The 19,921-nt window shown below is 41.1% G+C and overlaps 1 protein-coding gene across 2 annotated transcripts in view; it reads right to left on the reverse strand.

Annotated features, from left to right (window-relative positions):
- Positions 1–19,921, reverse strand: part of SNX13 (sorting nexin 13) — an 882,412-nt gene that overhangs the window by 836,460 nt on the left and 26,031 nt on the right. The gene's annotated exons all lie outside the window — the stretch shown is intronic.

Raw genomic sequence — 19,921 nt, forward strand, 5'->3', positions numbered from 1 at the left:
AATGAATAACAGAATGTAATTAACAGTGATAGTCTACCTCTTTTCAAAAAGTTTGTGCTTTTGTTTTGCTTAAAGTGAATGTAAACTCATTGCTCTCTCTAAACTTCCCCTTAACAATTACGTTTAAATAACATGATTTTAATTCATGATTTTTTTTTAAAGATTGTAATTACCGTGTTTTTTTGTTTATACCGTTGCATCAGTCATTATAATCGTCCGCCCGGCATTTTCTATAATGTATTGTCATTGTAATCACGATCCTTAGAACCAATCATTGGATTAACCACGGGGGGACCAAACCCCTTTTGCTTTCGTCACACTTCCTCATTGCGCTTGCGTTAGACTGCTCTTCCGACGTTATTATCTGAAGCTCGTTCACATTTCGTGCATGCGCAATAGCAAACTTCTCTGACTTCATTCATTCTATAAATATTTTAGCGCTTTACGGGAATGACGATCAGATGCTTTGCTTCTTTACCCAACGATAGTATTCAGTGAATGTATTCATTCACTGAATACTACAGGGAGTGCAGAATTATTAGGCAAGTTGTATTTTTGAGGATTAATTTTATTATTGAACAACAACCATGTTCTCAATGAACCCAAAAAACTCATTAATATCAAAGCTGAATAGTTTTGGAAGTAGTTTTTAGTTTGTTTTTAGTTATAGCTATTTTAGGGGGATATCTGTGTGTGCAGGTGACTATTACTGTGCATAATTATTAGGCAACTTAACAAAAAACAAATATATACCCATTTCAATTATTTATTTTTACCAGTGAAACCAATATAACATCTCAACATTCACAAATATACATTTCTGACATTCAAAAACAAAACAAAAACAAATCAGTGACCAATATAGCCACCTTTCTTTGCAAGGACACTCAAAAGCCTGCCATCCATGGATTCTGTCAGTGTTTTGATCTGTTCACCATCAACATTGCGTGCAGCAGCAACCACAGCCTCCCAGACACTGTTCAGAGAGGTGTACTGTTTTCCCTCCTTGTAAATCTCACATTTGATGATGGACCACAGGTTCTCAATGGGGTTCAGATCAGGTGAACAAGGAGGCCATGTCATTAGATTTTCTTCTTTTATACCGTTTCTTGCCAGCCATGCTGTGGAGTACTTGGACGCGTGTGATGGAGCATTGTCCTGCATGAAAATCATGTTTTTCTTGAAGGATGCAGACTTCTTCCACTGCTTGAAGAAGGTGTCTTCCAGAAACTGGCAGTAGGACTGGGAGTTGAGCTTGACTCCATCCTCAACCCGAAAAGGCCCCACAAGCTCATCTTTGATGATACCAGCCCAAACCAGTACTCCACCTCCACCTTGCTGGCGTCTGAGTCGGACTGGAGCTCTCTGCCCTTTACCAATCCAGCCACGGGCCCATCCATCTGGCCCATCAAGACTCACTCTCATTTCATCAGTCCATAAAACCTTAGAAAAATCAGTCTTGAGATATTTCTTGGCCCAGTCTTGATATTTCAGCTTGTGTGTCTTGTTCAGTGGTGATCGTCTTTCAGCCTTTCTTACCTTGGCCATGTCTCTGAGTATTGCACACCTTGTGCTTTTGGGCACTCCAGTGATGTTGCAGCTCTGAAATATGGCCAAACTGGTGGCAAGTGGCATCTTGGCAGCTGCACGCTTGACTTTTCTCAGTTCATGGGCAGTTATTTTGCGCCTTGGTTTTTCCACACGCTTCTTGCGACCCTGTTGACTATTTTGAATGAAACGCTTGATTGTTCGATGATCACGCTTCAGAAGCTTTGCAATATTAAGAGTGCTGCATCCCTGTGCAAGATATCTCACTATTTTTGACTTTTCTGAGCCTGTCAAGTCCTTCTTTTGACCCATTTTGCCAAAGGAAAGGATGTTGCCTAATAATTATGCACACCTGATATAGGGTGTTGATGTCATTAGACCACACCCCTTCTCATTACAGAGATGCACATCACCTAATATGCTTAATTGGTAGTAGGCTTTCGAGCCTATACAGCTTGGAGTAAGACAACATGTATAAAGAGGATGATGTGGTCAAAATACTCATTTGCCTAATAATTCTGCACTCCCTGTATGTTGACAGACAGCAGCATCGTGGTTTGACGCATGCGCAGTGTTTAGCATACATGTGAGCGCGCATTGCCACTATGTAAACAGAGGGTGGGACCGCTGTATCCGTAGGATTAAAAAGAATAAGGAAGTTGAGAGTGGGATGAGCAGGTATATACAACGATCGATATTTAGAAATGTATTTTAAAAAATTATTATACATTTTATGAGAAAATGAAAGTGGCGGTTTGTTTAGTATACTGATTACCTATATAATTATACTTTCATAACATAAAAAATGTACATTCACTTTAATTTTAAAATTTGTTCTGCTGCTTAAAAATTGAACAAACAGATGTGTTGATGTAAAGTTGTAAAAGTTAAGTCTGAAGTTTATATTTGTAAAACTCAGTATGTGAATTTTCTAATAAAATATAGGAAAAAAATTGTGTGTTTTTAATCCGATTAGTCGATTAATCGAATATGAAAATAATTGTTAGTTGCAGCCTTAGTTAAAGGGATATGAAACCTACATAGTTTCTTTTATGATTCAGATAGAGCATGCGATTTTAAGCAACTTTCTCATTTATTTCTATATTTTTCTTTGTTCTTTTGGTATCTTGTTGAAAAGCAGGGACGTTTAGAAGCCATTCCATTTCTGGAGCACTATATGGCAGCAGTTTTGCAAGAATGTTATCCATTTGCAAGAGCACGTGAGCAATATTTCCTGCCATGTAGTGCTCTAGATGCCTACCTAGGTATCTCTTCAACCCAGAATATCATGGGAGCGAAGCAAATGGATAATAGAAGTAAATTGGAAACTGTTTTAAAATGGTATTCTCTGTCTGAATCACAAAAGAACATTTATGGGTTTCATATAACTTAATTTTTTTGGCAAATCAATTTCATTAATCCATTCACAATGTCATGCTCTCACAGAGGTTTTGGTCAGATTATTTTGGGTAATTTGAAGATATATTTTTAAAATTAGTGGTTTTGTAGTTCTCAAAACTGTGAATGTGTGTCTGCGGAAATAGCATGCCCCTTCACAGCAAAAATGTTATAAAATATAAAGATACAGAGTTGAGAAATAGATCTTCAGGGGACATACTCATGAAAGAAAAATGTAATTTAAATTTTAAGATTTCAAATTTGCTTCACTCTTGTTATCCTTTGTTGAAGGAGAGCAATGCTACATTGGGTGAGACAGTGGCAAGCAGCTTTGGCAAGTACATTGCTTCGGAGCCTACCTATGTATGCTTTTTAACAATTAATACCATGAAAACAAAAAATTATATGAGAAGTACATTGAAAAATTGTTAAAAAAAACCGCATGTTCTTTCTGAATCATGAAAGTTTAATCTTGAATTTACTGTCCCTTTAATGACATTACTCCCCTGCAAATATATGTACACAGAATGAACCCATACTAGGTATCAAGAAGCTCACTTAAAGGGCCATAATACCCAAATGTTTAAACACTTGAAAGTGATGCAGCATAGCTGTAAAAAGCTGACTAGAAAATAGAAAAAAAGAAAGATATTTTACCTCAAAAGTTCCTCAGTAGCCGCCTCCCATTGTAAAGGATTTCTAAGCAGCATATTAGTATGTCTGTCCCGGGACAGCTGAAAGGATGAGCATCGTGCACTCTCATATTATTTCCCTATTCAGTGTAACAATGAAATCTCATGAGAGTTAGGTAAAATTTAATGAGATCACAGTAAGAGAGTTCATGACCTCAGCACTGCTGATGCTGATTGGCTGCTGTTCATTTCTTAATTTTGTATTTTTTTTTACCTGCAGCTGGGAGCAGCTGAGTATAACTTTTTACACAGAACTTACTCTGCTGAGCTGAGGAGAATGTGAGGTAAAATATCTTCCTTTTTTACATAGAGATGCTCAGGTGATATTTTCCTGTCAGATTTTTACAGTTAACTGCATCAGTTTCAAGTGATTTAGCATATGAGTATTATGTCCCTTTAATATAAGATAGTTTGGAGTGGAATAGATATGCACAAGATATGCACTCCCAATAACTTAATTCATTTCAATGATCCATTATGGCATCTAATGATATATAACCAAATCAGTAATGGTCTGATACACTGGAAAATAATCTAAAATGTTTTCCTAAAAATGAAAACCATGATTTTTTTTTCCTTTTCCTTTAACCATACCGCTTTCTAGATTAGCAAATCAAAATACTTTGGAAAGCACATTCTATCTAAAGCAATAACATTCTAATTCGTAAGATCATGCCATTTTTGCATTATTGATCCCTACTTATTGTAAATGGGTAAAACACATACATAAAATATATGGAATAACATTGCTGTTAAAAAGGCAAGTGTTTGTGACTCTTTATCATTGTAAATTAGTAAAGTAAATTGTGACATACAAATAGAAATCTAAATTTACAAATACAATTTTTTTTTTTTTAATTCATTTTAATTTTTTCTATTCAAATCCTTAATTACAAATGCATTTTTTTTTTTTTTTGGGGGGGGGGGGGATACAATTTTTTCTTTTGGAAATACATTTTTTTCTCTTACATGCTAGTTCCCATTTTGCTTAAGGACTTGTGATGTAACAGCATGTCAGTTCAGCAGTTTGCTTAGAAACTAGCCAACACTTTTAATTAAATGTGGAGAAATGGCTGAAAACCCCAGCACATCAACATCATCTCAGGTTAACTTTTAACATGCAACATACATTGTTTTACATGCCTAAAGTGCTTATTCTGCTTTTTTTTTTTTTTTTTTTTTTTTTTTTAAATAATGCAGTAAGGAAAATTGATTTTGGCAGTGCCATAACGCATTTTGAGTTATGTGCATATTATAAAAAAAGGGTCAACAGTTAAAACAATGTGTGAATAAAAATTTAAAAAAAAAAAAAAAGTATAAAAAAAGCTTATAAGTATTTTAATAAAATTTCCAAAAATCTGCAAAATTACTTAAACTTTAGTGTTGCCAAGTGTAGCCTGCTCCACCCCCCCCCCCCCCTTATCAGTGCCCTACTCCAAACCTTGTGGTATCATAAAGTGTGCATGCCATGATAATTACTTATGCAAGCATGGGGGGGGGGGGTTGACGAGGGACAGCAGGTAATGATATTGTTTGTTGCCAAGAGGCTTGCTCATTTCCATGGGGATAATGTCACATTCTTTGTGAAAGCTTTAGCATTTATACTGCTTTAGTCAGGTTTAATGTGACTCTGCCCCCTACCGTGCACGTGTGCATTCTGCAGAAGCTATGGCCTTGATAGCACCTTCTATATATGGAAATGAACAGGGGGAAGCTTGCTGCAAACAAAACTATGCCTAAATTAAAGGGGTTATTGGGTATAAAAACAAAAACCGTTGTGCAAGTAAGATTTTGCTGCATTAAATATGTTTAGAAACTTATGTCACAGCAGTCTTGCTTTTAATTAAAGGGACATAAAACAGTATGAACTAACATAAGTCCATTAGCAAAATGGGAACTAGCATTCTTTTTCTTTTCTTTTTTTAGTGTTTTGTCACATGCTGGAAGTGTAGTTCCAAAAAACAATTGCATTTCCAAAATAATTTTTTTTTATTGTATTTCCAAAAAAAGAATTGTAGTTGTAAAGATTTGTATTTTTTTTTAAAAAAAAACAGAATTTATGTTTACCTGATAAATTACTTTCTCCAACGGTGTGTCCGGTCCACGGCGTCATCCTTACTTGTGGGATATTCTCTTCCCCAACAGGAAATGGCAAAGAGCCCAGCAAAGCTGGTCACATGATCCCTCCTAGGCTCCGCCTACCCCAGTCATTCGACCGACGTTAAGGAGGAATATTTGCATAGGAGAAACCATATGGTACCGTGGTGACTGTAGTTAAAGAAAATAAATTATCAGACCTGATTAAAAAAACCAGGGCGGGCCGTGGACCGGACACACCGTTGGAGAAAGTAATTTATCAGGTAAACATAAATTCTGTTTTCTCCAACATAGGTGTGTCCGGTCCACGGCGTCATCCTTACTTGTGGGAACCAATACCAAAGCTTTAGGACACGGATGAAGGGAGGGAGCAAATCAGGTCACCTAAATGGAAGGCACCACGGCTTGCAAAACCTTTCTCCCAAAAATAGCCTCAGAAGAAGCAAAAGTATCAAACTTGTAAAATTTGGTAAAAGTGTGCAGTGAAGACCAAGTCGCTGCCCTACATATCTGATCAACAGAAGCCTCGTTCTTGAAGGCCCATGTGGAAGCCACAGCCCTAGTGGAATGAGCTGTGATTCTTTCGGGAGGCTGCCGTCCGGCAGTCTCGTAAGCCAATCTGATGATGCTTTTAATCCAAAAAGAGAGAGAGGTAGAAGTTGCTTTTTGACCTCTCCTTTTACCGGAATAAACAACAAACAAGGAAGATGTTTGTCTAAAATCCTTTGTAGCATCTAAATAGAATTTTAGAGCGCGAACAACATCCAAATTGTGTAACAAACGTTCCTTCTTTGAAACTGGTTTCGGACACAGAGAAGGTACGATAATCTCCTGGTTAATGTTTTTGTTAGAAACAACTTTTGGAAGAAAACCAGGTTTAGTACGTAAAACCACCTTATCTGCATGGAACACCAGATAAGGAGGAGAACACTGCAGAGCAGATAATTCTGAAACTCTTCTAGCAGAAGAAATTGCAACTAAAAACAAAACTTTCCAAGATAATAACTTAATATCAACGGAATGCAAGGGTTCAAACGGAACCCCCTTAAGAACTGAAAGAACTAAATTGAGACTCCAAGGAGGAGTCAAAGGTTTGTAAACAGGCTTAATTCTAACCAGAGCCTGAACAAAGGCTTGAACATCTGGCACAGCGGCCAGCTTTTTGTGAAGTAACACAGACAAGGCAGAAATCTGTCCCTTCAGGGAACTTGCAGATAATCCTTTTTCCAATCCTTCTTGAAGGAAGGATAGAATCCTAGGAATCTTAACCTTGTCCCAAGGGAATCCTTTAGATTCACACCAACAGATATATTTTTTCCAAATTTTGTGGTAAATCTTTCTAGTTACAGGCTTTCTGGCCTGAACAAGAGTATCGATAACAGAATCTGAGAATCCTCGCTTCGATAAGATCAAGCGTTCAATCTCCAAGCAGTCAGCTGGAGTGAAACCAGATTCGGATGTTCGAACGGACCCTGAACAAGAAGGTCTCGTCTCAAAGGTAGCTTCCAAGGAGGAGCCGATGACATATTCACCAGATCTGCGTACCAAGTCCTGCGTGGCCACGCAGGAGCTATCAAGATCCCCGACGCCCTCTCCTGATTGATCCTGGCTACCAGCCTGGGAATGAGAGGAAACGGCGGGAACACATAAGCTAGTTTGAAGGTCCAAGGTGCTACTAATGCATCCACTAGAGCCGCCTTGGGATCCCTGGATCTGGACCCGTAGCAAGGAACTTTGAAGTTCTGACGAGAGGCCATCAGATCCATGTCTGGAATGCCCCACAGCTGAGTGACTTGGGCAAAGATTTCCGGATGGAGTTCCCACTCCCCCGGATGCAATGTCTGACGACTCAGAAAATCCGCTTCCCAATTTTCCACTCCTGGGATGTGGATAGCAGACAGGTGGCAGGAGTGAGACTCCGCCCATAGAATGATTTTGGCCACTTCTTCCATCGCCAGGGAACTCCTTGTTCCCCCCTGATGGTTGATGTACGCAACAGTTGTCATGTTGTCTGATTGAAACCGTATGAACTTGGCCCTCGCTAGCTGAGGTCAAGCCTTGAGAGCATTGAATATCGCTCTCAGTTCCAGAATATTTATCGGTAGAAGAGATTCTTCCCGAGACCAAAGACCCTGAGCTTTCAGGGATCCCCAGACCGCGCCCCAGCCCATCAGACTGGCGTCGGTCGTGACAATGACCCACTCTGGTCTGCGGAATGTCATCCCTCGTGACAGGTTGTCCAGGGACAGCCACCAACGGAGTGAGTCTCTGGTCCTCTGATTTACTTGTATCTTCGGAGACAAGTCTGTATAGTCCCCATTCCACTGACTGAGCATGCACAGTTGTAATGGTCTTAGATGAATGCGTGCAAAAGGAACTATGTCCATTGCCGCTACCATCAACCCGATCACTTCCATGCACTGAGCTATGGAAGGAAGAGGAACGGAATGAAGTATCCGACAAGAGTCTAGAAGTTTTGTTTTTCTGGCCTCTGTCAGAAAAATTCTCATTTCTAAGGAGTCTATTATTGTTCCCAAGAAGGGAACCCTTGTTGACGGAGATAGAGAACTCTTTTCCACGTTCACTTTCCATCCGTGAGATCTGAGAAAGGCCAGGACAATGTCCGTGTGAGCCTTTGCTTGAGGAAGGGACGACGCTTGAATCAGAATGTCGTCCAAGTAAGGTACTACAGCAATGCCCCTTGGTCTTAGCACAGCTAGAAGGGACCCTAGTACCTTTGTGAAAATCCTTGGAGCAGTGGCTAATCCGAAAGGAAGCGCCACGAACTGGTAATGTTTGTCCAGGAATGCGAACCTCAGGAACCGATGATGTTCCTTGTGGATAGGAATATGTAGATACGCATCCTTTAAATCCACCGTGGTCATGAATAGACCTTCCTGGATGGAAGGAAGAATAGTTCGAATGGTTTCCATCTTGAACGATGGAACCTTGAGAAACTTGTTTAAGATCTTGAGATCTAAGATTGGTCTGAACGTTCCCTCTTTTTTGGGAACTATAAACAGATTGGAGTAGAACCCCATCCCTTGTTCTCTTAATGGAACGGGATGAATCACTCCCATTTTTAACAGGTCTTCTACACAATGTAAGAATGCCTGTCTTTTTATGTGGTCTGAGGACAACTGAGACCTGTGGAACCTCCCCCTTGGGGGAAGTCCCTTGAATTCCAGAAGATAACCTTGGGAGACTATTTCTAGCGCCCAAGGATCCAGAACATCTCTTGCCCAAGCCTGAGCGAAGAGAGAGAGTCTGCCCCCCACCAGATCCGGTCCCGGATCGGGGGCCAACATTTCGTGCTGTCTTGGTAGCAGTGGCAGGGTTCTTGGCCTGCTTTCCCTTGTTCCAGCCTTGCATTGGTCTCCAAGCTGGCTTGGCTTGAGAAGTATTACCCTCTTGCTTAGAGGACGTAGCACTTTGGGCTGGTCCGTTTCTGCGAAAGGGACGAAAATTAGGTTTATTTTTTGCCTTGAAAGGCCGATCCTGAGGAAGGGCGTGGCCCTTACCCCCAGTGATATCCGAGATAATCTCTTTCAAGTCAGGGCCAAACAGCGTTTTCCCCTTGAAAGGAATGTTAAGTAGCTTGTTCTTGGAAGACGCATCAGCCGACCAAGATTTCAACCAAAGCGCTCTGCGCGCCACAATAGCAAACCCAGAATTCTTAGCCGCTAACCTAGCCAATTGCAAAGTGGCGTCTAGGGTGAAAGAATTAGCCAATTTGAGAGCATTGATTCTGTCCATAATCTCCTCATAAGGAGGAGAATCACTGTCGACCGCCTTTATCAGCTCATCGAACCAGAAACATGCGGCTGTAGCGACAGGGACAATGCATGAAATTGGTTGTAGAAGGTAACCCTGCTGAACAAACATCTTTTTAAGCAAACCTTCTAATTTTTTATCCATAGGATCTTTGAAAGCACAACTATCCTCTATGGGTATAGTGGTGCGTTTGTTTAAAGTGGAAACCGCTCCCTCGACCTTGGGGACTGTCTGCCATAAGTCCTTTCTGGGGTCGACCATAGGAAACAATTTTTTAAATATGGGGGGAGGGACGAAAGGAATACCGGGCCTTTCCCATTCTTTATTAACAATGTCCGCCACCCGCTTGGGTATAGGAAAAGCTTCTGGGAGCCCCGGCACCTCTAGGAACTTGTCCATTTTACATAGTTTCTCTGGGATGACCAACTTGTCACAATCATCCAGAGTGGATAATACCTCCTTAAGCAGAATGCGGAGATGTTCCAACTTAAATTTAAATGCAATCACATCAGGTTCAGCTTGTTGAGAAATGTTCCCTGAATCAGTAATTGCTCCCTCAGACAAAACCTCCCTGGCCCCATCAGACTGAGTTAGGGGCCCTTCAGAAATATTAATACCAGCGTCGTCATGCTCTTCAGTATCTAAAACAGAGCAGTCGCGCTTACGCTGATAAGTGTTCATTTTGGCTAAAATGTTTTTGACAGAATTATCCATTACAGCCGTTAATTGTTGCATAGTAAGGAGTATTGGCGCGCTAGATGTACTAGGGGCCTCCTGAGTGGGCAAGACTCGTGTAGACGAAGGAGGGAATGATGCAGTACCATGCTTACTCCCCTCACTTGAGGAATCATCTTGGGCATCATTGTCATTGTCACATAAATCACATTTATTTAAATGAATAGGAATTCTGGCTTCCCCACATTCAGAACACAGTCTATCTGGTAGTTCAGACATGTTAAACAGGCATAAACTTGATAACAAGTACAAAAAACGTTTTAAAATAAAACCGTTACTGTCACTTTAAATTTTAAACTGAACACACTTTATTACTGCAAATGCGAAAAAACATGAAGGAATTGTTCAAAATTCACCAAATTTTCACCACAGTGTCTTAAAGCCTTAAAAGTATTGCACATCAAATTTGGAAGCTTTAACCCTTAAAATAACGGAACCGGAGCCGTTTTGAACTTTAACCCCTTTACAGTCCCTGGTATCTGCTTTGCTGAGACCCAACCAAGCCCCAAGGGGAATACGATACCAAATGACGCCTTCAGAAAGTCTTTTCTAAGTATCAGAGCTCCTCTCACATGCGACTGCATGCCATGCCTCTCAAAAACAAGTGCGCAACACCGGCGCGAAAATGAGGCTCTGCCTATGCTTTGGGAAAGCCCCTAAAGAATAAGGAGTCTAAAACAGTGCCTGCCGATATTATTATATCAAAATACCCAGATAAAATGATTCCTCAAGGCTAAATATGTGTTAATAATCAATCGATTAAGCCCAAAAAAAGTCTACAGTCTTAATAAGCCCTTTTTGAAGCCCTTATTTACAATCGTAATAAACATGGCTTACCGGATCCCAGAGGGAAAATGACAGCTTCCAGCATTACATCGTCTTGTTAGAATGTGTCATACCTCAAGCAGCAAGAGACTGCTCACTGTTCCCCCAACTGAAGTTAATTGCTCTCAACAGTCCTGTGTGGAACAGCCATGGATTTTAGTGACGGTTGCTAAAATCATTTTCCTCATACAAACAGAAATCTTCATCTCTTTTCTGTTTCTGAGTAAATAGTACATACCAGCACTATTTCAAAATAACAAACTCTTGATTGAATAATAAAAACTACAGTTAAACACTAAAAAACTCTAAGCCATCTCCGTGGAGATGTTGCCTGTACAACGGCAAAGAGAATGACTGGGGTAGGCGGAGCCTAGGAGGGATCATGTGACCAGCTTTGCTGGGCTCTTTGCCATTTCCTGTTGGGGAAGAGAATATCCCACAAGTAAGGATGACGCCGTGGACCGGACACACCTATGTTGGAGAAAAGTATTTGTAAATTTAGATTTGTATGTCACAATTTATGTACAAATGATAAAGAATTACACACTTGCCTTTTAACAGCAATCTTATTCCATAGAAATCCCGCTAAGGATCCACAAGCATTGCAACTCTTGAGCAGAATGCAGCTGGTTAGCCAATCCAGAGTCGTCACACACAACCACCAATTACCAAGTTTCCTGCTTAGGAACTGCAATGATTTATATATTTTTTTTTGCATTTTAAAACATCATAAATACAAACAAAAAAAGTAATCTACACAAAAAAAAAAAGCCTAAAGGAACATGAAAGTCAAAATTGTACTTCCATGGGTCAGATAGAGCATGCAATTTTAAGAAAACTTTTAATGTATTTAATTGCCAAAATTTACTTTCTTCTCTTGTTATACTTTGCTTAAAAGCATACCTAGATAGGCTTAGGAGCAGCAATACACTACTAGGACCAAAAGTGATGATTGGTGACTAATGCACACGTTCTTTTATTGGTTCACAAAATAAGTTCAGCTAGCTCCCAGTAGTGCATGGCTGCTCTGGAGCAGATTTTAAATATGCAGGGGTTAAAAACAGATATATGCAAGAAACAATGCAATAATAAAATGTTGGATTTGTCTATTTAGAAACAAACTCACTGAGTATAAATAATCCATTCATAGAGTTCAACGAATAGACCATTTTCCTTGCTATAACAGCAAAAAAAACGTAGGTTTCCCAACAGATTTGCTTGTAATTTTGCATTAGGAAACAATTAGAAGTTTATTATTAGGTACAAGTAGAAAACCCTTTTCCCAAACTGATTGGGACCAGAATACGTTTGGATTTTCAAATATTTGTATTTGTAAAATGGGACCGCTTGGAGTGGGGATGGAGCCAAGTGTAAACAACAATATCTTATGTCATTGAGGCAATATTTACAGCTTATGCACGTAACCTAAAGGTAGTTTTATATAATTATTAATACTCTTGTATACATAACACCCTGAGAAAGACAGTACAGTGCTGTGATCAGAAAGGTCATAATTGTTTTTTTAAGTAACTTAGCATTTGCATTTTAAAAACACATAAAAATAAGTTTGTGACTTACAGGCACGGAAAGAGTATTTTTTGGTCATTTTATTTTTAAAAAATATTACAATTAAAAAGTTTAGATTTCAGAATAAATCTGGATTTTGGATTTGGGGGATTTAAATCTGCACTAGCAAACTTTTGACACATATAAAGTTACTGTGCGTTTGTACTTTAATTCATCTTCTCATAAATATCCCTCTCTTTATCACTGCCCATTCTATTTCCTCATGCAAGGTGTCAGCATTTTTTAAAGTTTATTCGCCATTAACTTGCATAATAACAGCACAGGCCAAGCAATAAACACCAGGAACTGCAGGTACCTATACACCTTTAACCTAATGTAAAAAGGAATTCAGTTTAGGAATCGTGTGATTTCTGCTTTTACAAAAATAACTTTCATTTCAAGAATGTATTTTTTCTTTAAAAATCTATTTAACTTACTAGGATATATATGTGATATAACACACAAAGACACACGTAAACATGCCTCTGAATCGGTTTCAGTAGGATGTAGTAATAAATGACCAATCTCAAAAACATAATTTATGCTTACCTGATAAATTTATTTCTCTTGTAGTGTATCCAGTCCACGGATCATCCATTACTTGTGGGATATTCTCCTTCCCAACAGGAAGTTGCAAGAGGATAACCCACAGCAGAGCTGCTATATAGCTCCTCCCTTCACTGCCATATCCAGTCATTCGACCGAAACAAGACGAGAAAGGAGAAAACATAGGGTGCAGTGGTGACTGTAGTTTAATTAAAATTTAGACCTGCCTTAAAAAGGACAGGGCGGGCCGTGGACTGGATACACTACAAGAGAAATAAATTTATCAGGTAAGCATAAATTATGTTTTCTCTTGTTAAGTGTATCCAGTCCACGGATCATCCATTACTTGTGGGATACCAATATCAAAGCTAAAGTACACGGATGATGGGAGGGACAAGGCAGGAACTTAAACGGAAGGAACCACTGCCTGTAGAACCTTTCTCCCAAAAACAGCCTCCGAAGAAGCAAGTGTGTCAAATTTGTAAAATTTTGAAAAGGTGTGAAGCGAAGACCAAGTTGCAGCCTTGCAAATCTGTTCAACAGAGGCCTCATTTTTAAAGGCCCAGGTGGAAGCTACAGCTCTAGTAGAATGAGCTGTAATCCTTTCAGGGGGCTGCTGTCCAGCAGTCTCATAGGCTAAGCGTATTATGCTCCGAAGCCAAAAGGAGAGAGAGGTTGCCGAAGCTTTTTGACCTCTCCTCTGTCCAGAGTAAACGATAAACAGGGCAGATGTTTGACAAAAATCTTTAGTAGCCTGTAAGTAAAACTTCAAGGCACGGACTACGTCCAGATTATGCAAAAGACGTTCCTTCTTTGAAGAAGGATTAGGACACAATGATGGAACAACAATCTCTTGATTGATATTCCTGTTAGAAACCACCTTAGGTAAAAACCCAGGTTTGGTACGCAGAACTACCTTGTCTGAATGAAAAATCAGATAAGGAGAATCACAATGTAAGGCAGATAACTTAGAGACTCTTCGAGCCATCAAAAACAGAACTTTCCAAGATAAAAGTTTAATATCAATGGAATGAAGGGGTTCAAACTGAACTCCCTGAAGAACTGTAAGAACCAAGTTTAAGCTCCACGGGGGAGCAACAGTTTTAAACACAGGCTTAATCCTAACCAAAGCCTGACAAAATGCCTGGACGTCTGGAACTTCTGCCAGATGCTTGTGCAAAAGGACAGAGCAGAGATCTGTCCTTTTAAAGAACTAGCTGATAAGCCTTTGTCCAAACCCTCTTGGAGAAAGGACAATCCTAGGAATCCTAACCTTACTCCATGAGTAACTCTTGGATTCACACCAATAAAGATATTTACGCCATATCTTATGGTAGATTTTCCTGGTGACAGGCTTCCGAGCCTGTATTAAGGTATCAATGACTGACTCTGAGAAGCCACGCCTTGATAGAATCAAGCGTTCAATCTCCATGCAGTCAGTCTCAGAGAAATTAGATTTGGATGATTGAAAGGACCTTGTATTAGAAGGTCCTGCCTCAGAGGCAGAGTCCATGGTGGAGGAGATGACATGTCCACTAGGTCTGCATACCAGGTCCTGCGTGGCCACGCAGGCGCTATCAGAATCACCGATGCTCTCCTGTTTGATTTTGGCAATCAGTCGAGGGAGCAGAGGAAACGGTGGAAACACATAGGCCAGGTTGAAGAACCAAGGAGCTGCTAGAGCATCTATCAGCGTTGCTCCCGGGTCCCTGGACCTGGATCCGTAAAAAGGAAGCTTGGCATTCTGGCGAGACGCCATGAGATCCAGTTCTGGTTTGCCCCAACGATGGACCAGTTGAGCAAACACCTCCGGATGGAGTTCCCACTCCCCCGGATGAAAAGTCTGACGACTTAGAAAATCCGCCTCCCAGTTCTCTACGCCTGGGATGTGGATCGCTGACAGGTGGCAAGAGTGAGACTCTGCCCAGTGAATTATCTTTGAGATTTCTAACATCGCTAGGGAACTCCTGGTTCCCCCTTGATGGTTGATGTAAGCCACAGTCGTGATGTTGTCCGACTGAAATCTGATGAACCTCAGTGTTGCTAACTGAGGCCAAGCTAGAAGAGCATTGAATATTGCTCTTAACTCCAGAATATTTATTGGGAGGAGTTTCTCCTCCTGAGTCCACGATCCCTGAGCCTTCAGGGAGTTCCAGACTGCGCCCCAACCTAGAAAGCTGGCATCTGTTGTTACAATCGTCCAATCTGGCCTGCGAAAGGTCATACCCTTGGACAGATGCACCCGAGAAAGCCACCAGAGAAGAGAATCTCTGGTCTCTTGATCCAGATTTAGTAGAGGGGACAAATCTGAGTAATCCCCATTCCACTGACTTAGCATGCATAATTGCAGCGGTCTGAGATGCAGGCGTGCAAATGGCACTATGTCCATTGCCGCTACCATTAAGCCGATTACTTCCATGCACTGAGCCACTGACGGGCGTGGAATGGAATGAAGGACACGGCAAGCATTTAGAAGTTTTGGTAACCTGGACTCCGTCAGGTAAATTTTCATCTCTACAGAATCTATAAGAGTCCCTAGGAAGGAGACTCTTGTGAGTGGTAATAGAGAACTCTTTTCCACGTTCACCTTCCACCCATGCGACCTCAGAAATGCCAGAACTATCTCTGTATGAGACTTGGCAATTTGAAAGCTTGACGCCTGTATCAGGATGTCGTCTAGATACGGAGCCACCGCTATGCCTCGCGGTCTTAGAACCGCCAGTAGTGAGCCCAGAACCTTTGTAAAAATTCTCGGGGCAGTGGCCAACCCGAAGGGAAGAGCTACAAATTGGTAATGCCTGTCTAGAAAGGCAAACCTTAGGAACCGATGATGATCTTTGTGAATCGGTATGTGAAGGTAGGCATCCTTTAAGTCCACTGTGGTCATGTACTGACCCTCTTGGATCATGGGTAGGATGGTCCGAATAGTTTCCATTTTGAATGATGGAACTCTGAGGAATTTGTTTAAGATCTTTAGATCCAAGATTGGTCTGAAGGTTCCCTCTTTCTTGGGAACCACAAACAGATTTGAATAAAATCCCTGTCCTTGTTCCGTCCGCGGAAATGGATGGATCACTCCCATTACTAGGAGGTCTTGCACACAGCTTAGGAATGCCTCTTTCTTTATCTGGTTTGATGATAACCTTGAAAGATGAAATCTCCCTTGTGGAGGAGAAGCTTTGAAGTCCAGAAGATATCCCTGAGATATGATCTCCAACGCCCAGGGATCCTGAACATCTCTTGCCCACGCCTGGGCGAAGAGAGAAAGTCTGCCCCCCACTAGATCCGTTTCTGGATAGGGGGCCGTTCCTTCATGCTGTCTTGGGGGCAGCAGCAGGCTTCCTGACCTGCTTGCCCTTGTTCCAGGACTGGTTAGGTTTCCAGACCTGTCTGGAATGAGCAACAGTTCCCTCTTGTTTTGAAGCGGAGGAAGTTGATGCTGCTCCTGCCTTGAAATTTCGAAAGGCACGAAAATTAGACTGTTTGGCCTTTGATTTGGCCCTGTTCTGAGGAAGGGTATGACCCTTGCCTCCAGTAATGTCAGCAATAATTTCCTTCAAGCCAGGCCCAAATAAGGTCTGCCCCTTGAAAGGAATGTTGAGTAATTTAGACTTTGAAGTCACGTCAGCTGACCAGGATTTAAGCCATAGCGCCCTACGCGCCTGGATGGCGAAGCCGGAATTCTTAGCCGTTAGATTAGTCAAATGAACAATGGCATCAGAAACAAATGAGTTAGCTAGCTTAAGCGTTCTAAGCTTGTCAATAATTTCATTCAATGGAGCTGTCTGGATGGCCTCTTCCAGGGCCTCAAACCAGAATGCCACCACAGCAGTGTCAGGCGCAATGCATGCAAGGGGCTGTAAAATAAAACCTTGTTGAATAAACATTTTCTTAAGGTAACCCTCCAATTTTTCATCCATTGGATCTGAAAAAGCACAACTGTCCTCAACCGGGATAGTGGTACGCTTTGCTAAATTAGAAACTGCTCCCTCCACCTTAGGGACCGTCTGCCATAAGTCCCGTGTAGTGGCGTCTATTGGAAACATTTTTATAACTATAGGAGGTGGGGAAAAGGGCACACCGGGTCTATCCCACTCCTTGCTAATAATTTCTGTAAGCCTTTTAGGTATAGGAAAAACGTCAGTACACACCGGTACCGCATAGTATCTATCCAGCCTACACAATTTCTCTGGAATTGCAACTGTGTTACAGTCATTCAGAGCAGCTAATACCTCCCCAAGCAATACAAGGAGGTTCTCACGCTTAAATTTAAAATTAGAAATCTCTGAATCAGGTTTCCCCGAGTCAGAGATGTCACCCACAGACTGAAGCTCTCCGTCCTCATGTTCTGCATACTGTGACGCAGTATCAGACATGGCTCTAACAGCATTTGCACGCTCTGTATCTCTCCTAACCCCAGAGCTATCGCGATTGCCTCTTAATTCAGGCAATCTAGATAATACCTCTGACAGGGTATTATTCATGATTGCAGCCATGTCCTGCAAGGTAATCGCTATGGGCGTCCCTGATGTAATTGGCGCCATATTAGCGTGCGTCCCCTGAGCGGGAGGCGAAGGGTCTGACACGTGGGGAGAGTTAGTCGGCATAACTTCCCCCTCGACAGAACCCTCTGGTGATAATTCTTTTATAGATAAAGACTGATCTTTACTGTTTAAGGTGAAATCAATACATTTAGTACACATTCTCATATGGGGCTGCACCATGGCTTTCAAACATAATGAACAAGTAGGTTCCTCTGTGTCAGACATGTTTAAACAGACTAGCAATGAGACTAGCAAGCTTGGAAAACACTTTAAAACAAGTTTACAGAACCGGATAAACTCTTGATGGACAGAATTCACAGGGCTCTAACTAAACCTCAACAGTCCACCACAAGAGACATTGTCCTCAAGCTACACTATTTTCATGTAAAAGAACTCATCCTTAAAGCAGCCAGACAACTACCAGATATCAAATTTGAAGGCCACTCAATCCAAGTGTATGCAGATATTGCCCCGATTACATTGAGGAAGAGGAGAGATCTCAAACCTATCACACAAGCCCTCAGTAAAGCCCAGATAAAATACTGATGGCTTTTCCCCTTCAAGTTAGCCTTCACACACGCCAATGTTACCCACACCTGCTCCAATATCAGTTAAGTTAAGAAAAGCAAAGAACACCCCAAGCAATCACTCTGACTCTGAGTCACCTACAGAAGAAGAGACTCCACCGACCTGACGAAATAAGTGTCACAGGGGAATACTGTAAACACCTTGCTTTAGTTCATTATGTGACGTTTTGTTCTACTTAAGTCCTTACAGGACTCAATTGCCCATTTGCATTACTAAAAATGACATATTTAACAGCCGTGAAATAACCAAACTTTCTTAGATAAGTCTATGCTTATTGGGCCTTATCTCTGCCTCACTCAGGGGCTCTTGTTGTTATTGTTGTTATCACTGTTGGCGCTATTGACGCCGTTGAGGTTCTGAATGTTTAAATAATCACTTTTATCTTTATCATTATAGTAACCTTCTCCCCTCTCCCCATCCCCAATCCCCCCTCATTAAACCTCTCATTTCACCTGGACCTAAACCCCCCCCCCCCACCCCACCCTCCCCTTACTCCCTACTTGTTCAAATCTAGGAGAATTTGACTTAAATGTTGGAGAGGAACTCTTCACCCTCTACATCTCTATGTTTAACCCTGAAAGGGGATAATATTATTAAGTTTAAAGTCATTTTGTTTACTATTACTTATGTTCTATTTGTCCAGGCATGTCGTCATTTTACTAGGGTTTATCCATCTAAGATACATCTGGTAGCACTGTCTACTCTTCCTCATATCAAGGAACCAAGCATTCCCTCATGGTTGGATTTTGAGGTAAGTCCCGGCTCTCTCACCTACAGTACTACACCAGGAATAGGGTCCCAACTAACATGTGTCACAACACGCATACCCCCTGCTCCCTCACACCTAAAGGTTCAGACAATAACGATCCACACTTACACCTAAGATGTCTATAAAAATCATATCTCACAATGTCAGAGGGCTCAATTCGGACTTAAAAAGAAAGAAAGCAATCTCTACTTATAAATCCTTACGCGCCCACATAGTTCTGCTACAAGAGACTCATTTTTCTAGAGACTTTACCCCTAAATACTGGGACAAATCATATCCGACACAATACCATGCTACAAGTGGGAAAAAGAAATGTGGGGTTACAGTGTTATTACACTCATCCCTGAATTTTAAAGAAGAGGAAATTATAAGAGATAAAGAAGGTAGATTCTTATTAATTAAGGGATTAATTCAAAATACTCCCATACTCATCGTTAACGTTTACGCCCCCAACGAGCAACAGGCCTCCTTTTTGTCCAAGCTAAGTAAGCTACTGACCCAATGGAAAAGGCACAAGATCATTATGGGAGGGGACTTCAACTTATCCCTAGACCAGGTTATGGATAGGACTATAACTCAAACTTCACAGTCCAGACACCCTAGCTCAGTAATAAACATTTTGAAGGACTTCACCCTAGACCACAATCTGATTGACAGCTGGAGATCACTAAACGAAACAGTCAAAGATTATACCTATTTCTCCCCAATGCATCACACTCAATCTAGGCTGGACTACATATTCCTCAGTCAGATTCTGGTCCCACTCCTATCCACTGCTAAAATTTTAAACTGCCCCTGGTCAGACCACTCTATGGTGGAAGTAACTATGTCAGGGGTCT

The sequence above is a fragment of the Bombina bombina genome, chromosome 5 (assembly GCF_027579735.1).
Source record: "Bombina bombina isolate aBomBom1 chromosome 5, aBomBom1.pri, whole genome shotgun sequence".
Lineage (NCBI taxonomy): Eukaryota > Metazoa > Chordata > Amphibia > Anura > Bombinatoridae > Bombina > Bombina bombina.